The following is a 12,304-nucleotide window of genomic DNA, read 5'->3' as shown; positions in this document are numbered from 1 at the left end:
ACAATTATCATGCATAACACAGTTAAGCACAATTATTCTCTGTACCAGGTGAAATTCTTGATGATTCAGTGATGGTCCACTTCCTGCAAAATGCAAAAACAAAAAGGAGGGGTTCAACCCCTTTAGGTTAGTTTAGGTACCTTTCCATTTCTTTAACGGAGCTGCATGGAATCACTTTTGATTTTCACCTGCTACATTGTTTTATTTGAAGTGGGCTGTGGCCCTTGCCATGCTGGAGTTAGGCCTACAGCCTTTCCTTAGTGGTATGGTACATCATCTATTTTATTTTCCATGCTGAGGATTCAGTACAGGCCCCAATTTTCCATCCATTTGTCTGTTAACAACATTCTAGGCTGGAGCTCATCCAGAGATTCCCCTCCTAGCTACTTGCCAAGCCACCTTTTTCAGCCATCCTTTCTTCTTAAAATGATAGGTGCTCCAAGCACCCTGCCACACATTTTCCTTCCTTGGCCTCCATCAAGGATTTTTCTGTCAGGATATGCTCCCCTAATCTTCCACACCAGATGGTTACCAAAAAGACAGTGGGAACTAGGGTTTTCAGGCACCCTATACTCACCTTTCCCTGGGGTGGCAACATGTGGAATTTGTAGAGACTATCCTGCCACAAGTAACTCCACCAAATTAACCAGTCCCAAGACAGTGTAGTTCTTAGGTCTTACCCTGAACCAATCTTCAGGCTATCCTGCCCTGGTCATCTTCACCCTTCATGTCTCTCATTTCTGGGCTCCCTGGCCTGTTTACACTTGAGGTGTGGCTATACATCCCATCCATCCCTGGCCAGTTGAAGGAAACTTTGTCACAAACAGGCTTTTAGAAACCAATTAGCCCTTGTCATTGCCCTGAACCATTGTTCTAATGCATAGCTACATTACCTATAAGTCAGTTCCTAAAAACAAATCTCTAAATATAATTTTCTAGCTATCAACCTGAGCCTCACTTCCTGAAGAAGCTGTTGTTGCAGGAGATGCCAGTGTAGCTATGAGCCAAAGATTTAACCCTCTGCTTTTCTTTTTTCACTTCTGATTTCTGGCTTTTAAATAGCTGCTACTGTAGGATCAGCTTGCCTTGCCTCAGTTCTACTGTTACAAAGGAACTTGAGCATCTCCTTCAGGGTTCCAAGCAGACACTTCTGTGACCTTTTTTTTGCCTCAAAAAGCTGAACAGAAAACATTATCTTTTTCTGTTAAAATATGGCCAAAGAAGGAAGTGCCTACCTTTTTAGATATTAAAACAAAACAAAACAAAAAATAGCATAAAACACTTAGCTATGTGAACACATATATATAGTCCTGCCCTTATTCCTGGGACTCTTTTATGTATTTTATTAAAATATTACCTAATGTAAAATACAGAAACAGTCCTGAAGAGAGCAGGACTGTTCACCTTTTGTTATTGGGCGTACAGGGTCCTGCTGTACCATTCTCTTGACTGACTTTACATAGAAATGTGAGCAACCTTAGAAGGATGACAAATGCACTCTACTGCATCTAGAGAAAAAAACAAACAAACCACAATTAATGAGTGAGGCAATAAAAGTCACTAAATACAAGAGCTGGCATTATATGACTGTTGGAGAAAGACTCATGTCCATTTCCTTCACGGGCATAGGTAAACTTCCTTAAAATAAAGTTTTGTAGAATAGCACATATAAACCATACTTTAGGTGCCTGTACAAAAGTGTGGAACCTATAATTACAGTGTGTTGGAGCACATGCAATTAATCAACTAATTGAGTCTGCTAGAGCATGGTAATTACCATGTTCCCATAGCCTCCTGCATCTTGTGTATCAGTATCTCTCCACTTTAAAAATGGTGGTGGAGACACCTGAATTAAAGCTTGTTGAATTAACTTTAGTTCAAATACCTCCACCACGATTTTGAAGCAGGCGACACTGATATACAAGATGCTGCGGCACTTGAATTACAGCAGCTCCCCACCATGAGAGCATGTGTAATAGTGCCATTTGTGCATCTGATGTTCTCTGACACCTTTCTGGTACTCTAGCCATGCAGGAGGAATTAAAATAGGCCACCTTTGTGTTTCTATAATGTCTAGTGTCAATTGCTCAGGTGCAATCAAATAGGCCTTAGCTTTATTACCTGGTATGGGAACACAACTTGGCAATAAATTGTACACTGCAGGGCATTATTTTTTCTTGAGTAGGAGATCTGCTCCCTGTCCACCTATTCAAATTGGCCTGAGTTAGTTGCTGGGACCTCACCATCATTCTTTGATTTGAGGATTAAGTTGAGGCTAATCAAAAGTGGACTGCCTTCTCTGCTACTTTAGATGTTAAGAGCCTCCATGCAATTTTCTTATTTTCCTCAGTGGCTGTTCATTGAACCCATTTCTAACTTCAGTTTATTAGAGAATCAGACCACCTTTGGAACAATTACTTGGGCTGGACGTTTGCCACTAGCTAAGTCATTACCTGATGGAGTGTAATGTATTTAGCCTGCTGAGGAGATTTTTGTCTTCTGTGGAATGGCTAGAGGACACATGCCTCCACAGGTAGTGCAGTTGTATGGGAGGAAAAGGCAATCTTTCTCAGTGCCCTCAAACCTACAAAGGTAATGTCCAAAACAAATTATACCAAGTTCTAGTCTGTTCTTGATGGTGAAAGCTGCTGATCAGTTGTGACCTCTCTCTTCATTAGAGGGAGCAGCATACAACTATAGTCACGAGTTCCCATGCCAAAAGTTGAACTGTCCTTTCACTCCTGGCTAGGCTATGCCTGTAGGTCCGTACTAGAAACCTGAAATGGATGTTTAACATAGCCACTAGGGCTGTGTGAACCTTTAGTTCCTGATTCGATGTGGCAGAGATTCAGCCCAATTCATATCTGAATCAAATCAGAGGAACCCTCCAGATCGATTTGGTGGACAATAGACACAGGTTTAAATGGTTTTTTCTACATACCTCTACGTAGCAGGCGGCTCATGAATGCTGTGATACTGGAGCACATGGAATGTCCCACTGAAGTGCAGGGGGCTCCCCAGCATGCTCGGCAGCTGACCTGGAAGTGGACCAGAAGCACTTCTGGTCCACTTCCAGGTCCGCTGGGGAGCACGCTGGGGGCCCCCCTGTGCCTCCCCGGCTTGGCAATTAGTGCCTCCTGGGTCTGGGGAGGGACATTCAGGGTCCCCCCATGGCTGATCGCTGACCCAGTGGGGCATGTGGGGGGGGGGGGAGGCAGTGTGCTCCTGGTGGATCCAGAAGTGGACCAGAAGTACTTCCAGTCCATTTCTGGGTTCACCACTGAGCACATGGGGTTCACTACTGAGCACATTCTCCCATGCTCCTGTGGGGCGCTGCATCTGCCCCAGCATCACAGCAATCACGAGCTGCACTGGTACCTCAAGGTATTTAGAAAAAACATTTAAAGCTTGGTCTATGTCTGAATCACTGATTCTCTGAATCAGTATTGAATCTTCAGATTTGAATTCAGCTGAATCAAATCAGGGACTGTGATCCAAATCAATGAATCGAATTACTGTCCTCAAGTTTGGGCTGAATCTAAATCAAATAGGGCCCACTTCACACACCCCTAATAGCCACAACCCATTTTCCCCCTGCTGGCAAGACATGGTACCTCCCCATCCAGATTGTGGGCAGTATGCTTACTTGCTATTTTATTTCACACCTACGTTTCTTTCTGTATTGTTTATCTAAGTGTTGTTTTACAAGCTTAGAACATGTTGCCTTTGTGTTTCTATAGTGGCTAGCAGAATGGAGCCCCAATAGTTTGACCAATGCCATCAAAAAAATCTATAGCTATAAACTGCAACAAACAAAAGCACTAGTTTAGAGTGACTTTGCAATCAGTGCAAGAACACTAAACAATGATTTATTGTTTATACTTATTACTAATTTATGCATGTATAATTTAAAAAATCAATTATTATGTTTCATATTACTCTTTTCTAAATGAATATTGATCATCAAAAACATGATCTAACTTAAACTGTCCATTTAGGTGCTGCTTTTACTAAATGAAGTTGACCATCAACTTTAATCAGTCTGTTTGCAAAGAGGAATCCCATAGGCATGTTTTGCTGGAGGTGTCATTATACTGCCTCTATAAATCACTGCAATGGAATTATGTAGCTTTTATGATGTTGTACATCAGGTGGTAAGCCCTTATAATGAATTAGCTTGAGGTTTGCAGCACAGCGCTCTATTCTCTTTTCTACCTACACTTTCTTAAATATTCAATGCATGGTTGTCATTAAGTTACTAAAAATTGTTTGATGAAAGCAATTTAGAGATTTTTCCTTACAGAAGTTACAATATGCTATGTTTTACCTAATTGCTACATTTTGTTTCCATCTATGGTTTTAGTTTAACCTTTGAATTTTATAAACTTTTTCATTGAGGAGATAATTCAAAAAAGCTTTTTCTCAATCAGTAGATTAGGAAAAAAGTTTTTTTTATAAAATTGAAAAGTGATACTACAGCAGAATTAAATATACTCACTCCACTCTCCATGCTCAGAGACTGGAATTTCAGGTTGTCACTAGCACTGTCATTTTCCATCAAAACTTTTCTGTCAGATTTTTTTTTTTTTTTTACTAAGTAATTACTTCATTTTGTTTTGAAACTATCTTCTTGAAAGCTCAAAGTCACAATGTTTTTTGGGGAGAAAAACTTAAAAATACCATATATGAATATGTTTTATTTGTGATTTTCAAATAAAAAAATACTCAAAAAACTGTCTTTATCAAGAATATCAGCAAGATCTCCTCACTCTTTATAAGTTTGAGTTGTCATACGAAAACTCTAAATTTCTCTTAAAAATAAAATATGCTTACCTTCCTTCATAATGTTTTAATCTCAGTTGTATATTTTAACTCTAATTTTTTTCTGAGATTTGGGGTTTAATTGCTACGTTTAAACTTCTGTCGCCATTTGATATTATTCACATTTGGCTTTCTGTGTCAGAAGTTTTCAAACTATGCAGGCTGAATAACTTACTTGTTGATTTGGATCAGTTTTCTGTTCAGGGTTTTTTGTGAGCTATCCTGAAATTAATGTTAATACAGGTAGCTTAAATGTAATATTTATTAGTATTTGAGCCTGTTGTTTTTCACAAAATTTTCACTTGCTTGAATGAATGATATTTGAAATGGACCATTTAGTCACCAAAGTTACAAGGTACAGCATCTTTTTCCTAACTGGATGACTGAACCTGTATAAAGTAATCATGAAGAAACATGTCAAACATTGAGGAATAAATAGAGGTGACATAAGGGATCAATAATTTTCTTGGTTTGTGCTTAGCTACATGTATGTAACTTGAACTTCTTCCTATTAAAGAATCTGAATATATCTAAGGCCGTGCTGAAGATTCTTCAGATGTGGGGTGATCTACAGTAAATCTGAAGCCTGAAGCCACATTTTCTCTGTTCAGGGAAAAGGGCTTATTGTTTAAAAGCTGGGAAGGTAAGAGAGAAGAATGGCTGAAGAACAATTATCAGAGCTAATGATGCAGCTTTGAAAAGCTTGTGGGTGGCTTTATCTTGTTCTCCATCTGGGGAAGATAATCAGGTGCTATAATCAGCTTTTGACACCTCCTCTTCACCAATCCCATGTGCTGCATTCATTTATTGACTGAAAAGCAGATTTCATGGTCAATTTTCTCTTGATCCAGACATACCAAGTACTTTTCATGGCTTTTGTTCCAACCGTTGTCCTAAACTTCATACCAGATTTACATAGCTGTTATTTATTTTCCATTTTATTGCACTTATGATAATAGCATTTTTACTTTAGAAAGATCTTGAAGTTAGGTTAGTGAACTCCGATGCAGCTGTATCTCCTATTCTGTGTCTAGAAGTGGCTTTAAAGTATGATGAATTCTAAAATCTTTACTATGGCAATGTATAACCACTCTGCAGACACATTTTTTTTTGTTTTCTTAAGAATTATACAGAAAAGACCTTCCTACTAGTTTAAGATTTCCTTGCTACCCTTCTGCCCTTTTGTCTGATGCCAATTGATCGCTATGCCCATAAACTATAAACTGCCAAATAATCATGCGAGTGGCCCTCCTCTGGACCCTCTCCATGTTGTCCACATCCCTTCTGAAGTGTGGCACCCAGAACTGGATGCAGTACTCTAACTGCAGCCTGACCAGTGTCACATAGAGGGGGAGGATCACCTCCTTGGACCTCCTTGAGATGCATCTGTGGATGCATGAATAGGTAGGGTTGGTCTTCCTGACCACGTCCCCACACTGTCGGCCCATGTTCAATTTAGCATCAATAATTTGGCATCAATAACAACTCCAAGATCCTTTTCTGCCTCTGTACTGATGAGAAGGGAGTTCCCCAACATATAGGTCTGCTGCTGGTTCCTCCTCCCCAGGTGCAGTACCTTGTACTTGTCAGTGTTGAAACACATCCTGTTCTCATCCGCCCACCCCTGTAACCTGTCTAGGTCCAATAGCAGCCTACTTCTCCCTTCTAACATGCCCACTTCACCCCAAATCTTAGTGTTGTCTGTGAATTTGAACAAGGTGCTTTTTACCCCCTCGTCCAAGTCGCTGATAAAGATGTTGAACAGTGCGGGCCCGAGGACCGAGCCCTGCGGAACCCCACTGCCCACATCCCTCCAGGTCAAATAAGACCCGTCCACCACCACTCTCTGGGTGCGACCCTCCAGCCAGTTAGTGACCCATTTGACTGTGTAGGTGTCGATGCGACAGTCCCTTAGATTTTTAATGAGAGTGGGGTGAGAGACAGTGTCAAAGGCCTTCCTGAAGTCCAGAAAGACTACGTCCACTGCTACCCCTGCATCTAAGGATTTTGTAACCTGGTCATAGAAGGCCAGCAGGTTGGTCTGACAAGACCTGCCTCTAATGAACCCATGCTGGTAGCCCCTAAGCATAATCTCCCCTGCTGGCCCCTCGTGGACATGTGCCAGGATAATTCTCTCAAAAAGCTTACCCACGATTGAGGTAAGGCTAACTGGCCTATAGTTTCCTGTTTCCTTCTTCCTCCCTTTTTTGAAATTGGGAACCACATTGACCATTTTCCAGTCCTCTGGCACCACACCAGAGCAGCACAACTCCTCCACCTTCAGTAAATTTGACTGATGTGTTTTGTGAATACTTTTCTGTTATTTGTTCAGCTCTGTATGTGTATCCTTTGGACAAAACAGAGAAAGAAATGGAGAGAATTGCTAATGAATTTCCTGTGCTATAGACCTGTTTGCTGAGTGGCAGATAAAGTTATCTTTATTAATATTTATTCCATGTGTTTTACCTGTGGTGTTCTTTAGGATTTTTCAGCAGTTTAGACACCGTATTTTCACTTGCATGCATAATAGATATATTCCCAGTATTTTTCATATTAGTAGCCCAGTGGGATTTATGTTTGATTAATGATGTTGATTTTAAATTTTGGCTTGTACAGTATAAGGTCTTTGTATGGTAAATAAAGCACTACTAATAATAGTGTGAAAAAAATTTAAATATGTAACAAAATGAAAAGTGAAATTGAAGCTGTGAAAGTGCTGCCTATCCAATAAATCTTATGCTTAAGTGCCTATGTGGATGACATATTTTATGGAAGTAATTAATGGGAAATAATAGTAATTAGCACACTACTACTCAAAAATTACATAAAGGTCAGTGGGAAGACCTATACTTAAATGATCTTGAGAATAATTTGATACAAATTCTCAGATAAAGAAATTACTGTTGTTTTTAATCAGGGCTCTCTTCAAATCCATAAAGTGATCAAATTTTAATGCAGTGGCCTAGATTTCTAATTTTAATTTTTGTGGGGCTGTAGGCAGGGGGTAGATGTGAAAACTATATTATACTTAATGTGCACATGTTTTTTTTCTAAACCACATACTAACTTAGGTTGAAACTAAGATTTCCATTTCAATTCTAGGTAAAATCAAGCATCATAGATGGTATTCTTAAATTGATTTGATGTTGCTCTCATTGTAATTTACAATTGACATGTTGCTATTTACTGAAAGGAGGATGTAAAGGGAATTTTTCCATTTTGAGTGGATTAATGATCATTTTCAGGACCTGAGGTCAGAACCTCAGATATAAACCTATTGCCCAAATCTAGGAATTTCTTTGCTAAAATGCACTGGACCTTAAGGGCACATCCACAAATACAAGCATGTGCGCTTGCAGCAACTCAAATAGAAGTGGTGCAAATTTGAGCCGGGGCTTTTTGCCTCAGCACATGTGCTCGAACATGAACTTTGTTGTGGAGCAAATTGTGCCACTTGGGGCAAAATAATCCTGCCTGGCTCCTCCTGGATCTGCAGCCAGGGGGAGCTAGATTCTGGGGCCAGCACCTGTGCTGTTCCCAGCAGTATAAACAGCCACCCTGGCAAGTAGCTCAGGGCTACTAGCTCTCAGGAGCTTCTGGGGCCCAGCCAATTGGTACCTGGGGACACTACCCCTTGTGCCAGCTGGACTGCTGAAGCAGCCCTAAGAGTTCTCTGCACCCTCTACCCACTGCAGCAGTCTGGCAGTGGGGGCTGCTGCTTGGCTGTGACCTGCTGTGCACCTGCCAGACTCAGATGGGGACTGCAGAGCCAGCTCCCCCCCCCCCCCTTGGGCCAGCTGCCAGTGGACTGCGGTTGCAGGGTTGGCCTTTGTGCAGCACTACTGCCATTTGTGCCCCCTGCCTGACCATCTGGGCAGCTATTGCCCGGAAGATGTTCCGGGTGTGGTGGCTTGCTTTGAACTGTCAAAGCATGTCCTCCTGGCCCCATTTGTCCAGGAGGTCATCCACAGCCAGATGGGTCTAAGATGCCAGCTGTGAGCAGGCAGGGTCCTCCCAGTGGCCTCCCTAGCAGGAATTCTGGTGTTCCCTATTGGAAAACTGAAAAATCCCTGATAAAAAAAATCTCAAAGTCATCTCTAAAATACCCACAAATCCATGTTCCTCCACAAGTAAAACAAAAGATCACTATAAAGCAAGAGAGAGAATGAAACAGAGACAGCGATCAGTTGGACAATGTTTTATTGATATATATACAGTGTTAAAGCAAGTCTCTTATCATAATAATAAAGTGAACTCTAAATACAGGTTTCATGAATACATATTTTGCTGCCCTCCCACAGGGCATTGGTCCCCCACACAAGGGGTTGGTCCTCCACACAAGGGCTATGCCCCCCCAACAGGGGATTCAGCCCCCACACAAGGGGTTCAGCCCCCACACAAGGGCTACAGTGCCCAACAGGGGATTCAGCCCCCTAACAGGGGGTTTGTCCCCCACACAAAGGGTTCAGCCCCCCAAAAGGGGGGTTGGCACTCTCACAAGGAATACGGCTCCCCCAACAGGGGGTTCATCCCCCACACAAGGGGTACAGCCCCCCAACAGGGGCCAAATGGCCCCCAGAGGGGCTACCATCCCCCCCTGCAAGGCCCACATGCCCCACTCCAGCCCCCCAATTGCTGCCCCACCTGGCCCCATCCCCATCAGCTGCTGCAGTCCCCCCAATGGCTGCCTCTCCCAGCCCAACCCCCCCAAGAACCAGTGACTGCACAGTAAAATAAACAGTATTGCAGCTAAAGGCTACATAAATTGGCAACATGTAAAAACAGACAAAATCAAACAACATAAAAATAGGTCAGTCTTATGAAGTCACTGGCATCTGTCATCTGTTGGCTGCTGTCTTTAGACTGATGCCTAGGGTAGCTGCAGTTTATATTGTGCATGGGTCCAGCTCACCCAAGTGAAGAAGATTCCTTTAACAGCTTCCCTGCTGTATACCTGTCTCCAGCTCCACAGTCCTCTGAGGAAAATGGATCAATTCATTGGTAGACAATTTTAAATACTGAGCTAATGAGGAAAAAATACATTCTCTCTAATAACCCTCTAATAACAACCGACCCTATACTCCTTGGGTGTATTTGCATTACATGCACAAAGATTAATGTATATATAGAAAAAGTGCCCTATTTTTTTCTTTTATTTTGTTATTGTACATTGTTTTATTTTGTCTATTTTTGTATTATCATATATTATGCCATGTTTTAAGTTTGTTTAAATTGTCAGAATGTGGAATCTGATTGTATGTTCTAACCAACAAGAATACTGTATACAATTTTATTGTTTATATTATATATAATTTTATAGTGAACTTTACTCTGTTATTTTAGCAAACATTGTTAACAAACTATTACAACTTCTATCCTCCCAAAGTAGTCATATACCATCTTTTAAGAAGCCCCTTTCTAATTGTATCTATGTCACCTATATTGGTATTTTCTCATTAAAATAGTTTAGACCAGGGCAATCCCCTCTACTTCTTCAAATCCCTCTTCAAGACCCATTTTTAAGTGCAATAAATTACCGACTGATAATTGCTAGGCAGCTGAAGATGCCTTGCAGAAATTCAAGAAAAATTGACTAAATCAATATTTATCTTCAAATTGCTATTTAGTACTGATACATTTACGTATATGCAAGTTCTTAGTTTGTACGTATACATTTAAGATACACCTGCGTAGTGTATAAAAAAAGATAATATTGTCTAAGAATGTCCAGATGCTAGGTAGAAGGCACTTTTATAAGATAAAACATCAGGGCTAGTGGCCACTGAAAGAAGATTTAATTATGTGTGCTCAAGGCATACTGCTATCAGCTCCTTGCCAAGCTATTCATCTTAAGTCTAGTTAGCTCATTAAAAACAATGCATTATTGTATCTTATGAATACTAAGTATATATAGAGAAAGCAAGGGTAGCTATTGTTTGGGGAATAATATGCTTGACTCCAGGGTGGGCTGGTTGGGGTGGAGAGAGGACTCCACATGCTTCCAAAGTAATGAAACCATTTTGAATTTTTGAAGGAAAGGGATGAGAAATGGCAATTTTGTTCCTGTTTCATTACAGGCTTTAAGATGAGAACAGTGCTAATCTTTGAATAGAGATGAAAAAGTGGCTGTAAGTAATTTATAAGTGAAAGAAGATCAATATTGATTTAGTCAATTTTTCTTGAATTTCTGCAAAGCATCGCCTACAAAAAACAAGTCTTTAAATTAATTTGTATGTGAAAGTAATAGTTTTGAACACACAGGAATGCAAAGAAAGAAAAAAATACAAAGCCATTAAACTGAAGCAACAGGATCTAGTTAAATGGAAGGTTAAAAGACTTAGAGCGGTGATAAGATAGTTATGATTATCTGCCAAAATGAACACTGTTAAATTGAAAAGATATGACAAAATGAAGGAAATGCAATAAAAAGAAAGATATTCTGATTAAGTGCCACCTGATCAGGAAAATTGATGTGGTATCCTCAAATGTGATTATTAACAATTTTCATACAGTATGCCAATCCCAATGAAACAAAATTAAACATATGGATTAAAAAATGCCTTAATCTGTTCTAGGCCTATGAATGCAATATGGTATAGCATGCTGGCTGCAAGCTGGAGGAGTGGCATGGGCCAGATCCCACACACAAGCATTGATCCAGAATGACATTGACACTACACACAAGCAGCTCTCTGCACTCCAGCCTGACCCTACACAGTAGTGTGATCTGGCACTCAAAGGCTATGTCATCTGGCCATGCCCCAGGGGTCCAGAAATTTGGTAGCAGGGAAATGATGACACCAAGTTTTTGGACCCATGGGGAGCCAGATGACAAATGACATGGTTCCCTGAGCCAGATCCAGCCCAAAAATTGTAGGTTGAGCACCAGTATTAACAGAGTAGCTTTAGTGCTCCATCACTTCAAGGACTAGAGGAGGCAGCTGCCAGGTGCTGATTGCAGTGGCCATTTTCAAACATAGGCAGAAAGGCAGAAGTTGGGGTTGAGCAGCCAATCAGGTAACGTCAGGCTGAGATGCTCCTGGAACACCCGAAGATAAGGGTGAAGCTATGGGGAAGGAGGAGGCCTCATTGGTTCTGAGTATAACCTTAAACTGTACCCTGGTGGGAAAGGATGGTCTGATGGAGCTATCTGAGGTGGAGTAGCTCCTGAGAAATGCCAGGCCAGTTACCTCCCTAGTGAAAGTCGAGGAGGGGAGCCTAAAAACCCTAGCCCCCACATCCCTGGTGGGTTCAATCTGCACAGGCGAAGCCCAGGCTCACAGGAGTCCTGAGGCAGAACCCAGGTCAGAGGAAGGACCTGGAGCAGCACCCAGGCTCTTTGTGAGTCTTATGGATGACTGGTGCCACCTGAGATGGGGGGGGCATGCCCCCCCCAGCAGCCAGTCAGCAACAGGGGGGATTCGGGGGATCCCCCGTGGCCAATCTCACCAACTGCGGCACTCCCAGAACTGCTACCAGCACT

The sequence above is a fragment of the Alligator mississippiensis genome, chromosome 1 (genome assembly GCF_030867095.1).
Source record: "Alligator mississippiensis isolate rAllMis1 chromosome 1, rAllMis1, whole genome shotgun sequence".
Lineage (NCBI taxonomy): Eukaryota > Metazoa > Chordata > Crocodylia > Alligatoridae > Alligator > Alligator mississippiensis.
This window is presented reverse-complemented; position numbering follows the sequence as displayed.